The 17,730-nt window shown below is 41.4% G+C and overlaps 1 protein-coding gene across 1 annotated transcript in view; it reads left to right on the top strand.

Moving 5' to 3' along the window:
• PPARGC1A (PPARG coactivator 1 alpha) overlaps window positions 1–17,730 on the top strand; it is a 670,945-nt gene that overhangs the window by 354,184 nt on the left and 299,031 nt on the right. The gene's annotated exons all lie outside the window — the stretch shown is intronic.

Raw genomic sequence — 17,730 nt, forward strand, 5'->3', positions numbered from 1 at the left:
CTAATCATTGTAGCTAATTGCCAGCTTTTAGAAGCAGTTGCCACGACATTTTTATTAATGGCCTGATAGCAAGTTAGCTGTTTGGAAGTTTCTTTCATGAAGTATCATGCAGTGTGAATTTATGTGTATCAAAAATATCTTTTAAAATGTATTCACTAGCTGATGTGTACACAATATATGACTTACTGAAGATTAGAAACATCAGTGGAGTGAACATGTCTTTGAATCAAATATGTCTAGGGAATGTTCATGAGGGTAAGATGAAGGCTTCAAATGATGAAGTCAATATACAAAACAATGAATAAAGAAAGTTGGCTCTCCCACTCTTTCTGTCACCTAGGAATCCCAATTAACAATCAATAGGTGTTCAATAAATACCCAGCGATCAAACAGTATTGTAACAAATCATGTTTTCAATAATCTCCCCGGGGGCAGTGCAAATGGTGTGATGTCAGAGTAACACCAAAGAAAGATTAAATGCTTTAAATGCTTTCTCCCTTAAGCTTGTTTTTTTTTTTTTTTTAAACAGTATTCCTGAGTTAGGAGGTGAACATTTTTTTAAACATTTTAATTAATTAATTTATTTACTTATGGCTGTGTTGGGTCTTCGTTTCTGTGTGAGGGCGTTCTCTAGTTGTGGCAGGCGGGGGCCACTCTTCATCGCTGTGCACCGGCCTCTCACTATCACGGCCTCTCTTGTTGCTGAGCACAGGCTCCAGACGCGCAGGCTCAGTAATTGTGGCTCACGGGCCTAGTTGCTCCGCGGGATGTGGGATCTTCCCAGACCAGGGCTCGAACCCTTGTCCCCTGCATTGGCAGGCAGATTCTCAACCACTGCGCCACCAGGGAAGTCCCTCCCTTAAGCTTTTAAAACAAGAAATGATCAAAAAGTTAAAGTCGGTGGGAAATAAAACAATATTTAAATTGTTTATATATAATGGGGTTGAAAATCAGAAGGCCTGGTTTTCAGACTTGATTCTTCCACTTTTTAGCTGTGGCACCTTAAGCAAGTTATTAAACATTCATGAGTCTTTTCCCCTGTTAAATGAAGGTATACCTTCATGAGATTTATGCTATACACCTCATAGGGTTCTTGAGAAGTGAAAGTAAGGTTATTTCTGTGTGCAGTTTGCATAGTGCTGGACACATTGGAGATACTCAACGTGCTGGTCAAGTGTTAGTTGCCTCTCCTTTTACATGAAGAAAGGCTTTTTTACACAATGTATGTTAGAAATTTCAAAGAAATGGCCAACATTATTTTACTAAGTTTATGAAAATGATCTGGTTGTTCCTACCTGTGTTTCTTGCCTCATCCAAAAATACCCACCTAACTACCAAACGCCTGGTCCTCCTTTCCTATTGATTATTTTCCTGATGATTTGGTGATGCTTGTTGCTGAGCTGGGAAGGGTGTGGTAGGTTAGGAGCTGAGGCTTTAAGTCCTATGGTACTAAATTAAGTGATTTAGACAGGTGTTTGTTTAATATGTACAGTTCAGGGAACATATCAATGTCCACTTGATTCCATATTCAGGTCAGCTTCTTCCTGAAAGTCAAGGGGTTGAGATATTTGGAAATGAAGCAGGACATACCGAGCTCTTAGGTTAAAATCTGGTGATTTGTTTTTTACCACTTGGGTCATCTCCACACATAAAGTGGCCCATTGGTCTTCCCACCTAAGGCTAAGTCATGTGGCTGAGATAGGTGGGTAGACCAGATGGCTGGGGGAGGGCACTCGCATCCAGGCCCAGGACCTCAAGCTTGCTGTGGTAGATAGCAGAACACCAAGGAAGCAAGGAAGTGGTGTGGAAAGATGTGCAGTCTGATTGTCACCTGTGAAAAGGATAGAGAGTTTAGAGGGCAGAAGCAGAGATCCCTGCTGGGAGAAGGTTGCTGGGAGGCCCCCCTTCCCTTGCGCCTCCCCTCCTCTCTAGGCTTCTGGGGCTTCTTCCTTCTCCTCCTCCTCTGTGGGGATGCTGAACTCATCTGTAGCAGCTGGAGAGGAGGATCTCTGGCTCTGTGCCACCACTTCTTAGGAGGCCAAGTTGGACCAGGCTATGGAGTTTCAACAACTCCTTGTGCCTCGCATCCCTGCCCCTTCCCTTTTCTCCCACATCCTCGAACTTGCTTTTCCTTCCCACCCCATTGCTCACATCTGTTGTGAAGGCCTAGGAAAGAAAAGAGGTGTGGGCTACACCACTTGTCAGCATCTATTTTCAAGGTCGATTGTGGGGATCAATAATTGAAGAGTGAGTTTTAAATATGAAGTGTCATATAAATGCTAAATAGACTTGTAATTGATGGGGATGCTAACGTTTCAGATACCATAAGGTGGGGTGGGAATGAATAGATATAAAGGCTTATTCCATAAATATCATGACAAAGTAACACGTTCATTTGTTCAACAAATATTTATTGAGTGCCTGACTGCCTCGTAGGAGCCAGACTTTATGGTAGGTGCTAGAGATACAGAGGGAACAACCACAGAAATGACAATAAACCTCCTTTCCAACTCCTGCCCAAGGAACTTATGTCCTGATGAAGAGAGATAGGCGGTAAGCAAAGGAATAAGATATATAGCGTCAAAAAATGGTGTTAGGTCCTATGGAGAAAAATATAAAGCAGAGAGGGGTATAAGGACTTGGGGAGAGGTGCAGTTTTAAATAGGATTGACTAGACAAGGCCTCATTGGGGCTATAGTATTTTAATAATTAATTCTTACCAAGGAGTTTAGATTTTCCAAATTAAAATCTATTTCAAAAAAAAAATCTATTTCAAGCTAGGGTAAAGAATGCCTTTTCTGTTATGTAGATATCCTTTCTAGAAATGGCATTATGGGTGCAGATAGGGATGTGTGTGTGTGCGTGCATGCGTGCGTGTGTGTGTGTGTGTGGTTTTTTACAGCTCCAGAGTCAAGATTTTTGTTTTCACCAATACTTCTAGGTTCCACTAATGCTCTAATCTTGTTTTTTCCAATTCTTTCCAGTACTTTCAATCTTCCTCTTCCTATCTCTTTCTCTCAATATATCCCTTCTGTTTCCTAAGTTTAGTAGCATCTTCTCCCAAAGTCAACCCTGTATGTTTTCCTAGAAATTCAAATTCAGAGGCCCCTGAGAACTCGTGGATGAGTTCCTGGAGCCACTGGGTGTGCATGGAAATGTGTACAGCTGTGGTCAGAGCCCAGGCTCTGTAGTCAGCACTGAGATTTTGGGCAAGTTATTGGATCTTTCTGGGCTTCAATTCATCATCTGCAGAGTGAGGCTAATGATTCCTAGTTTGGAGATCTGTGGTGTGAATTAAATGAGAGGACCCAAGGAAAGTGTACAGCACACTGCCTGACCTACAATATGTTCAAGAGGTGTTGGGTGCTTACGTCCTGATTTTTTTCCTCATTCTCCGTTTTGGAAGATAATTAGTATAGACTTTTATCTTAGAGCCAGGATGGATCATGGAAATCATCTGGTTTAATGGTTTTCAAATTATTATAATTTTTAAATCAATAGAAGGAACCCTATTTTTTCCCAATGAAATTCTGGCATGGAACCTCAGAACATAAGCAAGATAAATGGGATGAAGCTTGTTGAAATGGGAGCAAGAAATCAGGATCCTGCCCACTTAGCCTGTACCCCTTGACACCTCAACCTTCCCTTCTCTCCACAAAACAGCCTGTAAGGCACTTTTGAGAATCACTAGGGTTTCTTAGGTCTTTTAGACCAGCCAAAGCCATTTATCAGAGGGAGGCTGACGGTAATCTTCCCTCAAATGCTCTGCATCCTTAAATACTCTCAATCAGTCAACCTTGTCTCCTCTCTGGAAGAATTTGGGATGGGAACTGGCACTTTGAATTTCTCACCTACCTACTCCGTCCCGTTCTTTTTTTGTATTCTATTGAATTTTTCCTTTCCAAGGTCACCAGACTATCTGCCTGGCAAACCCAATGGATTTTTCATCCTGTTTTATCTCTATGCAGAACCTGCAACTAACCGTCTCATCCTTTCTGAAACTCCATCATCCTGGGGCTTCCATGATCCTTAAGTAAGGGCCTGAGGCATCTTAATAATGCTTCCTGAATGATAGCTTTGATTGTGTCACTCCCTTTCTCAGAAGCTCTCCATGGCTCCCTATTGCCTGTAGAATCAAGCACACACTCTGCAACCAATCTTCAAGGCCTTTCATGATCAATCTGCTATAAAGCTTCTTTTTTAACCTTAAATTTTATGACTTCCCTGGATTCTTGCCCGAACCTGCTCTATGCCTCCCAAAATGTGTTTTGAAAGTTCAGAAACTTTACTTATGGCTGTGGAAGGAAAAAAATAAGGGTAGGATTAGGGAAGATGAAAAAGAGAAAGAACAACCTCACCTGGACCTGGTAAGATGGGCAAGATTTAAAACCGTAGAGATGGCAGCAAAAGCATATCATGTTCCCTGCAATGCGTTAAGGGTGAATATGTGCTTTTGTCAACCCTGCTAGATGGAAATTATTTGAGATCAGGGACTAATGTGCTATTAAAGCCTCCACAGTACACGACTCGCAGCTCTGCTCACCATAATCCTCAACAAACAAATGCACAAAAGAAGGAATGACCAACCAAATTTGTGAAAAAATTTGCACAAGTTTATATAGTCTATTAATGAATAGATTAAACCCTTTGAAAAATGAAAACTAATATAGAAATGTGTTTTTATTATCTAATCCCCTAATGTGTTTTTTGTTTTATAAATGATGCAGTTATGTTATTATAATGTGATTATGTCCATTAATAATTTTGTCAGAGGAAAGCCAGTGTCCTGTTGGAATTATTTATATACCTGGACTTTTTATCATGGCTTTTCCAAAGGACGCAATATCGGTTATTTTTTTTTTTGCCCAATAATGCTGCATCACCAAGCACTCCAAAACTTGGTGGCTTGAAACAACCACTGTTTATTATTTCTCATAAGTCTATGGGTTATCTGTACAGTTCTTCTGGTCTGAGGCAGGCTCAGATGATCTCAGCTGGGCTCACTTTTGTGTCTGGGCCAGCTGGTGGGCCAGCTGGGGGCTGGCGAGTCGGAGGATAAGCTTGGCTCTGCTCTAAGTGGTCATGGGCTAGCCCAAACTTGTTCTCTTGGTGAAGGCAGAAGAAAGAGAGAGAATAGAAGTATGCAAGGGCCACTAGCCTCAGATCACACACTCACACTGTTATTTCCACCATATTGTATTGGCTAGAGCAAGAGACAACGTAGCCAAGCTTCAAGAAATGGGGAGGTGTTCTCCACTTCTCAGTGGAAGAAGCTGCAGAGTCATATGGCAAAGGGCGCGGATGCAGGGAGAGACAGAGAGCTGGGGACATCCATCTTTGCAGTCAGTCTGCCATGGCAGACCTACATGCTTCGTCAGTTTTTCTTGAGATTAAGAAGGAGACGAGGGAAGATACACATTACTCTAACCTGAGGGACCATGAACTTCCTTTTGCCTCGTTGATACTCATGCTGCTGCTTAAGGTGCTCAGAGTATTACTACTCAATCTTCCCCTGAAGCTGATTTAATTCTTTAAAGGCTAATTCTGCATTCTGTCTTTTTCATGCCCTCTTAGTTTCTTATCTTCTAACACAGGAAACGATAGATCAGTTATTTGTTGCCTTTGTGTCTCTAATGAGTAGAGAAAATAAAAGACATTGGGAAGTTCCTAGGAAGCAGATATGTAGAGAAATGAAAAGAGATAGCTTTGGTTTGCCTCTTTCTTGGCTGGTTTTTCAAAGGTGAAATCTAGAAGAAAGTAGAGTGAAGTCTCGGGGGACATCTTTGGGTTTGGGAAGGATCTAACCAGGTGTGTAAAGGCATCTGTGGGGCGGGGAGCACATAGAAGTGCTGATCTGGAGTATTGGAAGGCATGAGAAAGAAGGGACTGATCAATAGCTGTTTTTCAAGTGCGGAGCATTATTTGTGTCAGGCTGCTGAAATGAGTTAGTGCTTCATAGTTAATGGCTGGGAGCACATTTTGTTATCGCTGCACTCTCTAAAATGTTTGCCATCCACAATTTTAAAAGGCTGTGAGTGACTCACAGCCAATGTGAGTAATGCACTGGAGCTTTGTGAGCTGGGGCCTCTTCTATTCTGAAAAACTTCCCCTTGGACATCGTGTCTCTGTATTTACCTCTCTGGCTTGGCTGCCTCTCGAATCATCTGGTATTCTTGCCATCTTGTTTGGACATTGCTCTCCTTCAAGTTGCCCTTCTTTCCATGGGGGCTCTCCTGGTTCCGCCACTCAGTCCTTTCTTGAACCAGACGGAAACATCATTCCCTTGACATTCAAAGTGTGGTCCATGGACCAATAGCATAGATGTACTGTGGGAGCTATGATTCAGCCCGACTGAATCAGAGTCTTCATTTGAACAAGATCCCCAGGGGATCCGTGGGCACATGAAAGTTTGAGAAACACTGCACTATTCAACAAACATTGATCTTCACCCCTGCTATTTCTGTTCCTTCACTGTTAACCTCCCCCAGGCCCTTTCCCCCCTTACCTTAGCCCAGAAAATGCTCATCCACTTTTCACTAAACTCTGTATGAGTGATTCCAAAGTGTGATGAGTTTCCCTGCTGTGGATTGACAAAAAGGCCCATTAAAAAGATCTTTTCCCCCCAAGGTTGCTTCTTTGCTTGGGTAAGTGGAAACTGGTGGTGGCCATGGGGTCTTCTTCCTTTGTAATGTGGTGTGAGCCACAAGGTAGTCCGAAATTAGACATTTACGAAAGCAAAGGACACTCTGTCTTACTCTCGCCATACCCTAATATTAATCAAGGCTTCCTGCCAGGGGAGTGGGTACTGCGTGTGATTAGAGGCATATTAAAATATGATCTCATTTAAATTGCTCCCAGTTGAGTGAGTTATACCCACTCCTTGAGTCTTTTCCATGAACCCTGTGCCAAATCCTGAGCCAGTTACCTATTCATATTATGATTTAATCAGCACATCAGCCCAATAGAGCATGATCCCCATTCTACAGATATGAAAGTGAGGCTCAGGGAAGGGAAGTAATGGCCCAAAGTTGCATAACTGGTGAACTGCAGGATTTGAAAGAGGCTACATTCTTCAGTTCTCTGTGATTTCTCCAGCTGGAACTTCCTGTTTTCGCTTCTAGAAAGCTTTTTCCTCCGGGTTTACTAGGCATCTATTTTTGAGAAGCGGCGTTACGCTAAGCTAATTCCTGATCTTCGTCCACGCCTGGGCTCGCGCATTTCGCGTCCACATCCCCACACTGTCTTCATTGTCTGTTCCCAGTGCTGCCTCCAGAAGAAGGTCCGTTCTGATTCCTTCCAGCGAGATGGCAACTCTCTCTTCTTCGGACTGTGTTGCCTGCGGTCCTCGGAAAGCTCTCCTTACTCGGGGAATTGCCTGACGCTTTCGCTAACAAGGACGTTCCATCCTTTGCTCCCCTCCGTCCACTTTGCCCTGCCGGGCACTGCGCCTGGCACATCACGAATAACACATATTTGTTCAGTGAATTGAATCTGAGCTGATTTCTCTCTGACAGGGACCTTGGGAGTGTCAGGACTCCGGGTGGAGGGAAGGTTGTTAACAGAGGAGAATGTCTCTACACAGACTGTTTCACACTTTTTGCCAAGGCCCGGCCCAGATTTCTCTTAAAATCCAGTCCACAAAGAACCGAAGCTGAGGGGATGATGAGCTCGGCCTCCTAGGAAGAGGGGGGCCCACACCACTGCTTTTGCTCCTTAAGAATCTCAACGAGAAAGAAAGCAGAAAACATTTAAACCTTCCTCTTGGAAAGCTCTTCTGCCTTTGATTTTTCAGAATGTCTTCAAGTGATTTGGGTCTATTTTTAATACCCGTGAGACATGATGTTGTAAGGAGAGCTAAATATAGGGGCCACATCCCCCTTTCTTTTATTCATTGGCCTTAATCTTCCTGGGAGGAGAAGAAAATGCACATGATATTTCACCACGGAGTTGTGACGTTTGCCCTGCTGGGCCTTGCTGCAAGGAAATTCATAAATACCATGTCGGAAATAAAGATAATGAATGGATTCTTTTTGGAGAAGATGTGAAGTGGGAGTTTATTTATGTTAAACCTCCCCTGTCTGCTGAAGACGGCGAGATAGTTCCTCTCGTTTTCCGCAGGGTCCTCTGGGGACAGCAGGCAGCCTGTGTTACTGGAGCGAGCTTCAGCACCCTACCGACAGAATCCAGAAGAGCCGGACAGTCAGCCAAAAATAACACACGGCATCAGAACAGCAGCTATAATTCCGGTTTATTATATACTTACGAGCTTTCTTCTTCTCTCTTTTTTAAAAAGAAGGCATTAAGTGGTTGTTAAAAGCAAACAACTTTGTGAGTACCCAAAGTTGCACTTTGTTGGACCAGAAGGGAGACTGGAGCTTACTGCGCCTGCCCTGAGCCTGAGGGATCTGGGCTGGAGGGCTCTGCTCTCTGTCTTATGCCTTCTTTCGGGCCTTTGCGTTTCCCACACACCTTCAAGGATCCACTGTTTCCACTTGTTTTGGGCGGATCCCTACATCCTCAGCATCTGGGGATGTGGCTGGGATGCATCTTCAATCTGACGCTGGTGCCATCGTTACCTGTGGTTGCTTTGGAGGCCGATTAAGAAGGGAAGCAGTTGGGGGGCTTCCCTGGTGGCACAGTGGTTAAGAATCTGCCTGCTAATGCAGGGGACACGGGTTCGAGCCCTGGTCTGGGAAGATCCCACATGCCGCGGAGCAACTGGGCCCACGAGCCACAACTACTGAGCCTGCGCGTCTGGAGCCTGTGCTCCGCAACGAGAGAGGCCGCGACAGTGAGAGGCCCGCGCACCGCGATGAAGAGTGGCCCCCACTCGCCGCAACTAGAGAAAGCCCTCGCACAGAAACGAAGAACCAACACAGCCAAAAATAAATAAATTAATTAAAAAAAATAATAAAAAATGTGCAGTGAATGGTTGTTAAATTAAAAAAAAAAAATCTTAAAAAAAAAAAAAAAAAAAAAAAGAAGGGAAGCAGTTGGGAGTGTGGCTCCCAGGATGGGCTCCGGAATCACCCATTGGGTCCTGGATTCCCTCCCTTAAAGCCGTGAGAACTTTGCAAAATGATTCAACTTTTTCATGCTTCAGTTTCCTCATCGGTCAAAGAGAGATAATGATAATCTCATATAGAATCGTCTTAAAGATTGCTGTGCATGGCGAGTAGTAAACACTCAACATCCTTTAGCCTCTAAGTCTACCCTTGTAACAAAGGCTGGGCCCAGTGCATCTTCTAGAGCAGGGACACGATTCAAGGTTTGATATAGTTACTATGTTTTAACACCATCTACAGGATGATTTGGTTTCTAAATCTGCTCACTGCCCTGATTCCTAGTGTTGCTCTAGGTAGAGTGGCGGCCTTCGTTTCAGAGAAGTTGCATCTATATTAAGTGCTGTATCTGTGCTTCACGTGGGCTGCCTCTTGGGGAAGAGGTCTTTCCCCTGCCTCCTTTGCCATTCCCCAGGAAATAAGAGTGGCCCACAACTCTGCCTGAGAGATGGAACTACGGCTGGAAACATCGAAGGATTTCTTCTAACGGGGTAGAAATCAAAAGGTCCTGAATGGCACTCTTTCTGCCCGAGTCCAAGAAATACAGTCCCCAGTTACTCCCTAAACCTTCCAACAGAAGCTGCATTTTTAAGTCTCTTTGCTTGTGTGTGCTTCTGTCCCTCTGTCTTAAGAAAGGCAGCTCTCCAAAGGAACATCTTTTGTTAAATGACATTCAAAAGACTTAACATCTCTGCTGATCTCTAGTTGGTTGGCCTCTAAGGGGACTTTTGGCTCCCTTAGATAAATCATGGCTGTTTAGACAGAAGCTAGAAAGTATGAATTTAGACACCTTGGGGATATTAGGTCAGAAAACCCCTTGTCCCCAAATTTTTCTGTTTATACAAATCATTGACTGGAATCTAGCAGAGGAGAGTTTGTCTGTGTGGGGGTTAGTGTCCTGTAGGTGTCCGTGGATATTTGGATTTGGAAATGAATCTAAAAAGAAAAAAGAATTCATGGGTCAGAGTGCTGTGAAGTGTTGTTGGTGCTGTGGTCTGTGTTCCTGTAGAGACCTTTCAGAAACTATTTGCTTTAAAAACATCACCACCAAAAACCTTAAGCCTAGGTTATATACTCAGGTTTGGGGCAGGGTCTCCACGTTGCCTTCTCCAAGGACACGGCAACAGGAGCGGACCTCCTGGCGTTGACTAGGTCGGCATAGGGGGTTGGGATGGATGGATCCCTGGGGCAATGCCAGCATCCTTCCTTCTCCATGTTCAGATATTACTGTGGCTGGCTGAGATGATTTGCTTACCTGGCTGTCTCCCCCACATGAGGGCAAGGATGTGTGTTCCTCACCTCTCGTCTCTAATACCCAGCACTGTTCCTAGCACATATTAGGTGTTTAGTTCATGATCTTAGAATCCAAGAGCTACAAAATAATGTGAAAAACCACTTTGCATCTGTTTAGTTATGAAGAAAGACATTTATCTTGATTTCTGTTACAGGCCTGGATTTATCTCTGATGCCAGTTTAGGACTAAGAAAAACATTTGGATTTGAATTCTGACATTTGGTCTGTCTATTAATTTATGGTTTATTTGATAGCTCTAAGAGGCATGTTTGAAATCTAAAATGAATTAAATAAATTACAGAATTTGTCTCCCTACCCCTGTCCCCTAGAACCCAAAAGTGTTAATCAAATGTGTGCTCAGTTTCATGGTTGCTAGGTTATCGCATGGTCTGCATCTGCAAATTGGAGTTTATTTGTTGTAGAACCTTAAAAAATTATGGCTGTTCAGACAAGCTAGAAGGTACAAATTTAGCTCTTATTTTGTAGTTCCTGTCATAATGCTTTTCTGGAAAAAAAAATGAACAGCATGTTTGTCACGAGTGGTCTTACCTCTAAATTATATTGGTTTTTTGTGGTTTTAAGCCAGATTCTTGATGTTACTTTAATTTGCTTTTCCTGGTTTAATTTATTTTAGTTGGTAAAGATTATTCATCACTCATTCAATTCCAGGGTTATCTATTGATTCTTTTCTCCCCATTTGGTATTTTCTGACATTTTGTGGCACTCAATATTGATTTATACAAAATCAGTCATCTAAATGTCCAGAGGAGGTGTCATTCACTTGTCATCAGCTGGTTTTCTGAGCTAGTAAGTGGAATAGTCACGTACACTGAGGTTGTTGAGTGATTTAAGGGTGGAAGTCCTGCCCGTCACACCTGCTGGATCATGCTTATAAAGATCCTTACAGAATTTTGAAAGTGAGATCACTGAGAAGATTCTCCAGAGGCAGCATCAAGCAGTTTCTTAGTAGGGGGCTCAATTCTTCCATGTAACATTTATCAGTTATTCTGTTCCTCAGTTACTCTAAACCTATGCTCTAAGTTAAGAAAAAATAAATAAAATAAATAAAGCTTGCTATGCAAGTACACCTTCCAGATAATTCTTACTTTGTTTCCTAAATTTAATGAATCAGCCTTGATAAAATGTAAACAGATTCTGTAGATCTGGAGTGGGGCATGAGATTCTGCATTCCTGCCAAGCCCCTAGGTGATGTTGGTCTGTACACTTTGAGTCCTTAGCCCACCTACTAACCAAATTCCCATTCTGATTCCTTCATATTTTGGAATTTGTGAACTGTATCTGAGGTTCCCCTGGCATTCAGATGTTAGTATTAGGAGTAAATGAAGAGGGAAGAGATGAACCCCCTTCCTGCCCCCACCAAGTTATATCGGCATTATGTTTTTCCAACGTTATATTTTTTAACAGCAATGAGAACCTAGGTGTATGTTACAAATCCCTAAACCAATTGGATAGCTTTTAATAATCTTCCAAGAATCTGGTGGTTAGTAAAGTCAATTTTCATGAGTCTTTGAATTTATATTTCTTAAAGTTATTTGTGCCTGAGGGGCTCTGGCAATCCCTCACTTCCTTGGTTCTAAGCCCTTCTCCTCTTCTGAGGTTCCTCTGGCCTCCATCTTCATTTCTTGCCTGGTTGCAAAGAGTCTTACTCTCTAAGCTGAACTGAAAAATAACTTGTGACAAAGTGTTAGGAGATAAAGCTTTAGGTGGCCCCTCCTAGGAGTATATGCAATTTCATAGACAGTGACAGAAAAGTTTTTAAAATCAAAAGATATGACTGGTGACATTTTAGCCCCATGGCAGTCTACTGGAGGACCCTTTTTTGGGGGGTGAGGAGGAAGAGGGAATGAATGATGTTTCCAGCCTACCACATAGCCTATTTCTCATTCACTCATCCTACTCATAAGATCTACCTTCCCACTCTACTCGTGAGTCTATTGGTTATAACTTCTGGGGGCTTATGACTTTCAGTTAGTCTTTAAAGTAATCTCTTTCAAGGAAGTATTCTGTAATTCATCTCTGCTGTGCGTACCATTTGCTAAGGCAACGCTCTGTGTCTGCAGGCTCTCTCGATGTCCAGGATCTCACAAAGTCAGGAACAGTATATAAACATACTGGAAGGGGAAATATTATTTTTATATTGAATTGGAAGGATGATGTATGGAATGTCTTCACCTGGTCGGACTTAGATTTGATTCTTCTCAAGTCAGCGACAGATTCATATGAGGTTCTCATCTGTATGTTGCTTTTTATTACATTATTTTGCTTCGGGCTCAAACATATCAAAGTGATTCAGACACTGTGGATGAAATCATCTGATTTCCATCAATAAAAGTCTACTAAATCCTTTTGATTATAGGCAGTTGGTATTATTACACGGTTATAGGAAGACATGGGGATGCTATGCACTAATTAATAGGAGTCTACGTGGCTCAGATTTATACAATGATTAATGTTTATAGTTATAGCCAGGCTGTTTCTCACTTAAGTGATATAAGTAGATTTAGGTATTGAAATGGATTCTGTTTCTTGTTTTGAATATTTGAGTCTATTGCTTTCTATCTCTGTTCACTAGGAGTCGATTAAGAAAAGGTCCTTTCTAGTTTACCTTCTTACTCCATATGATTGAAAATGGTTGTTGACTGATTAATCACGTAAGTTGATTAAGTTGGGGGATCATAAATCATATACCTACACAAAAATTTGACTTTTGCTTAAAATCCATAAATGCACATTTATTCCTCAGTGTATTGCTGTGAAGCTAAGGCCTTTTCTCTAAGTAGGGGTCCACAGAGTGGAATTTTGGAGTCTTTTTTTTGTGTAAGCTATATCCCTGGAGGAACCTCTACAAATTCCAGTTTCAATTTCTTTAAAGTGAATTAAGAATTTTAAGGCAATGACCAGTAACCTGAGTAGAATCTGTGCAGACCTTTATAATCCCTGCCCCTGCAACAACAATATTTTTAAAGCAACTTTTCTTTATTGGGTCTTTCCAAAGCATTTGACTAGTTTCATGAGAGCAACAACTCCCTTTCCATTGAAACTCATATTTTATAGCTATATTATTTAATTAAATTATGTAATTACATTAACAGGCACAACTGGTATAAATAGGGTTGGGAACAAACACAAATGAATCTTGATAAGCATACAACTCAGCCACATGGGAGCCAAAGCACACAGGTGCACAAGAGAATATTCTCCTAGCCACAGTGCTTTATTTTCCACTGTCCTGTGGGCATCACTGTAGTTCAGTGTAGATATTTTACAGAGGGAATGATTAGCATTAATTATTCCAGTGAAACAGTGAACTGGAAACCAATGTTCTATTTTTTTTCTTTCCAAATTATGACTACACTACCAAAGTTCATCCTTTTCAGATTTATCACTCTTATGACACCTGTTTTTGTTTGTTTGTATTTATTTTGTTTTGTGAGAGTTAATATCCAGACACCTCTGGTGTTGTGGATTTGATACATTATTGTCGTTTTTTTGTGAAGCAAAGTTCTGAAGGTAAACACCTTACTATTAGCTTCTAATAAAAAAAAAAAAGAGAGCAAAAACAGAAGTAAAAGTTTGTGGGAAAACGTCTTGAAAAATTTCATTGAGAATGGATTTAAAGTGAGAATGTATAATAAAATGGATGGTAGGAACTCATAAAAATTCTAGCCCAGGTGTTAAGTGAAAGTGTGTACAAAATCCTATTGGTGGGTGAAAGACCATCAGTTCCTTCCACACCTGGGGACTCCTTGGCTCTGTACTTATTTTCATCAATGTCCCCCTGCTCTCCCCACCCAGGCTTTCTTTCATTTTCTCCTCTAGACCAAATACCTGCATCCCATAGAGCAGGTGAAAGTGCCATATTCTGCCATCATAGAACTCTGCGGAATGTATGGCTTCAGTCACTTAGAAAACTCTTTATTTTCTAGTCCTTTGATTCTTAAAAATGAAGTATTAACCCGTATTTATTCTATAAGTTAAAGGAATTTTCCTTAAAATCAAGGGAGGACTGACTGATGCATTTTGTAGAGATGTTTCCTCTTTTATTTTTTTATGTAACTTTTCCTTAAGGAAAATGTTACAAATTCTAAAACTCATTCTATTTCTTATTAGTTAGCATGTTCTCAATAAGCTGCTTATATTGAAGGAAAAATAGTGATTTGCCAGCAATCCTTGGCATGTAGACGCATCACCCCAATCTCTGCCTTCATTTTCACGTGGCTTTCTACCTGTGTGCATTTGTCTTTGTGTCCACATTTTCCCCTTTTTATAAGAACACCAGTCAGGTTGGATTAAGACCCACCCTAATGACTTTGTTTTAGCTTGATTACCTGTGTAAGGACCCTGTGCCCAAATAAGATCACATTCTGAGATTCTAGGGGTGGGATTCCATCCTATCTTTCTGAGAAGACACAATTCAACTCATGACACAGGGCATAGTTTTTAGCGTTTGCATTTGCAAAACATTGAGAAAAAAAAAAAAAGAAGACTCCCCCAGCGGTGTCCCAAAGCAGGTTTGAGTTTGTGTCTTGAAATGTCAGCGTTGCAATTTGGCTAACGTGTTATATATGCTTTCCTTACACTTTATTTTCATAGTTGAACCTTCCTTTAATGAAAATATTTACAAAGAAAGAAACAAAATGAATTCTTTTTTGATTGCTTGATTTAAGAATCATGAATAAAAGCTATGCTATTTAATAAGCTCCCATATTCCTGTATGTTCTCATTATGTTTACATTTTGAAGGTGTGTACTTTATTTTATCAGTAGTGAATTCATACTGAATTACATTTAGTATTTGAGGCTTCATTTTGCTTTCATTAATTTCCTTGCTAAATGATAAGTGGCATTAAAGTCATGCTATTCTGAGTTTGCTTTCCGAGACAGAGTGACGCTGCATTATTGAACACTTTTACCCTTCCTTTTTAAAATTCATATTTCTACATCATCTATGGAAATTGCCACACTTAATGCTACTATCTTATGAGCAGGAAAAACCCAGGCTGTAAAAGAAGGAGGAAATAGTGGATTATGTGGGACGTGGGTAGAACAGACTGACTTGTAATGGAATTTATTTAAAATAAAATAATATTGCAGACTTACTCAATGCTCATGATAATGCTCTAGTGAGATTATTTCATTTGATTCTTATAATGACTCTATGGTAAGGACAGTGTATTGGTCAGGGTAGGCTAGGTTACGCTGTGGAAACAAATAACCCTGAGGTTTATTTCTTGTTCACATAATGCCTGTTGTTTGTCCAGGTGACTCTCCAGGACAACTGTCCTCGATGAGTTGGCTCAGCATTCTAGTCTGCTTCGATGTTAAGGCATGTCTTATCAACATATGCAATCACTGCAGTAGAGGAAGAGTTGGCTAGGAGCCAAGAGCTGGTGATTAAGGTCTCCCTCTGAGAAGTGATAGCCATCACTTTTCTTACATGTTATTGGCCGAAACAAGACATGTGATTAAGGCTAATTTTAAGGGGTTTAAGGAAATGCCATCTTGCTGTGTCCCTGGGACAAATGGGAATCAGCTATTGATGAACAAAAATATGCTTGAGACAATAATACTTCCCTTTTACAGACATGGAAACTAAGGTTCAGAAGTATTAGGTGACCTGCCTAGGGATATAGAACCAGATAATAATGGAGCTGCTACTCACACCTTGGTCTGTCTGACTCCAAAGGCTATCTGTTCAACCACTTTGTGTACTGCCTTCCATAAGAACTGAATCAGCTACCTTGAAGATGATGTGATTCAAATGGTAAAACTAATTGCCCCCGGTTTTCCTTATGGAGTGCTCTTGATAGAATTTAGAGGAAATGGGGAAGAACAGGTGATTGGTGAGGCTTCCAGTGAGTCTAGTCTCTGGGGAAATTTTCTGGACCCTTTCTCCTCTGGCCTTTCTCTCTTACCCTTCAGGGTAACCTCTGAAGAAGCATCTGAATATTATGGATAAAAGAGAGGAGGTGAGCAAGTAAATGAGCGATTTTGCATTTCTCTGCTTTGCTAGAGGTGGAAGGTACAGTCTTGTAATTATTAAAGGGATAACAATGTCAAGTTAGGCCTGTATGGCAATTTGTAGCCTACATAACATGTTCATATATAATCTGAAGATGAGAGCAAACCTCAGTGTACTAATTGACTGTGACCCATATCAGTGAGGTGTGGTTGTCAAAATAGCCAATGGGACCTGGGATTGCATCAGTGAAAGGGACTGACTAACATGAAGTAGAGGTGGAGAACGCAGGCCTTGGGGTCAGATCTGGGCTACCCTCTGACCCATCACCTAGGCAAATATCTTTGTTGTCTTGGACTTTTCACTGTAAATCAGGAGCAAAATGATGACTTCACAGTATACTCATAAATGATAAATGATGTAAGGTTAATAAAGTACTTGCAGTACCGGGTGTGTAGGTCCATGCTCAGTAAATGCTGGCTGCTCTTATTATTATGTTGGTTGTTAGTGTGAGGATTTTTAAAATAAAGCATGTGATTATTAGGCTCTATGTGCAATGATAGACCATAGCGGGGATATTACAATCACTTCTGGAATATTAGAATCACTATCACTAGAGATAGTGAAATATATTTTGAGGCTGGCATCCAGGATGGAGAGTTTACCTGAAACCATCTTCCATGGTTTGCTGAAGAAACTAGCAAGATCTAACTTGGAAAAGAGACACTTTAGCAGTGGTTTGAGAGCATGGGCTGCTACTGTCTTTGGATCTCTGAAAGGTTGTCCTACAGAATAGGCTGTAGTATTCTTTATGGAATTAAGAAACAGTACAGCCATGGAAGTTGCAGGGAGAAGGTTATCAATTCACCGTGGGACAGAACAATCAACCATGGAATTGGACTGTCTTGGGAGGTAGTGAGTTTACTGTCATTGGTGGTAAGAACATTGTTCACATGGGTATTGGCAGGATCTTGGGGATTCAGGCATCAGCTGAGTGATTAGATTAGAGAAACCTTAAATGATACTCAACACTGAGTTTTGTGATTCTAATCCTGGGCACTCAATAGAATCATCCAGTGGGACTTAAAAAATTATAGCAGTGTCTTGGGCCCTATCCTAGACCAATTAAATCAGAATCTCTAGGGGTGAGGCTCCTGTAACAGTATTTTCACAATCTTTCCAGTTGATTCTGTTGTGCAGCCAAGTTTGATAACCACTGTTTTAACAGAAAGAAGCAGGTGCCGTTGGCAGTAGCGCCTCTCTTAAAACTGTAGGTGATCAGTTTTGAATAGCAGGAGGGAGTATCATTCTGTGTGAGAAATAGTAATGGGACAGGGCAGAGTTTGATTGGGTTTGGCTTCGTTGAGCCCCAAATATTGAGGAGTCCATCCAAACT

Source organism: Balaenoptera acutorostrata, chromosome 5 (genome assembly GCF_949987535.1).
Source record: "Balaenoptera acutorostrata chromosome 5, mBalAcu1.1, whole genome shotgun sequence".
In the NCBI taxonomy this organism is placed as follows: Eukaryota; Metazoa; Chordata; class Mammalia; order Artiodactyla; family Balaenopteridae; genus Balaenoptera; species Balaenoptera acutorostrata.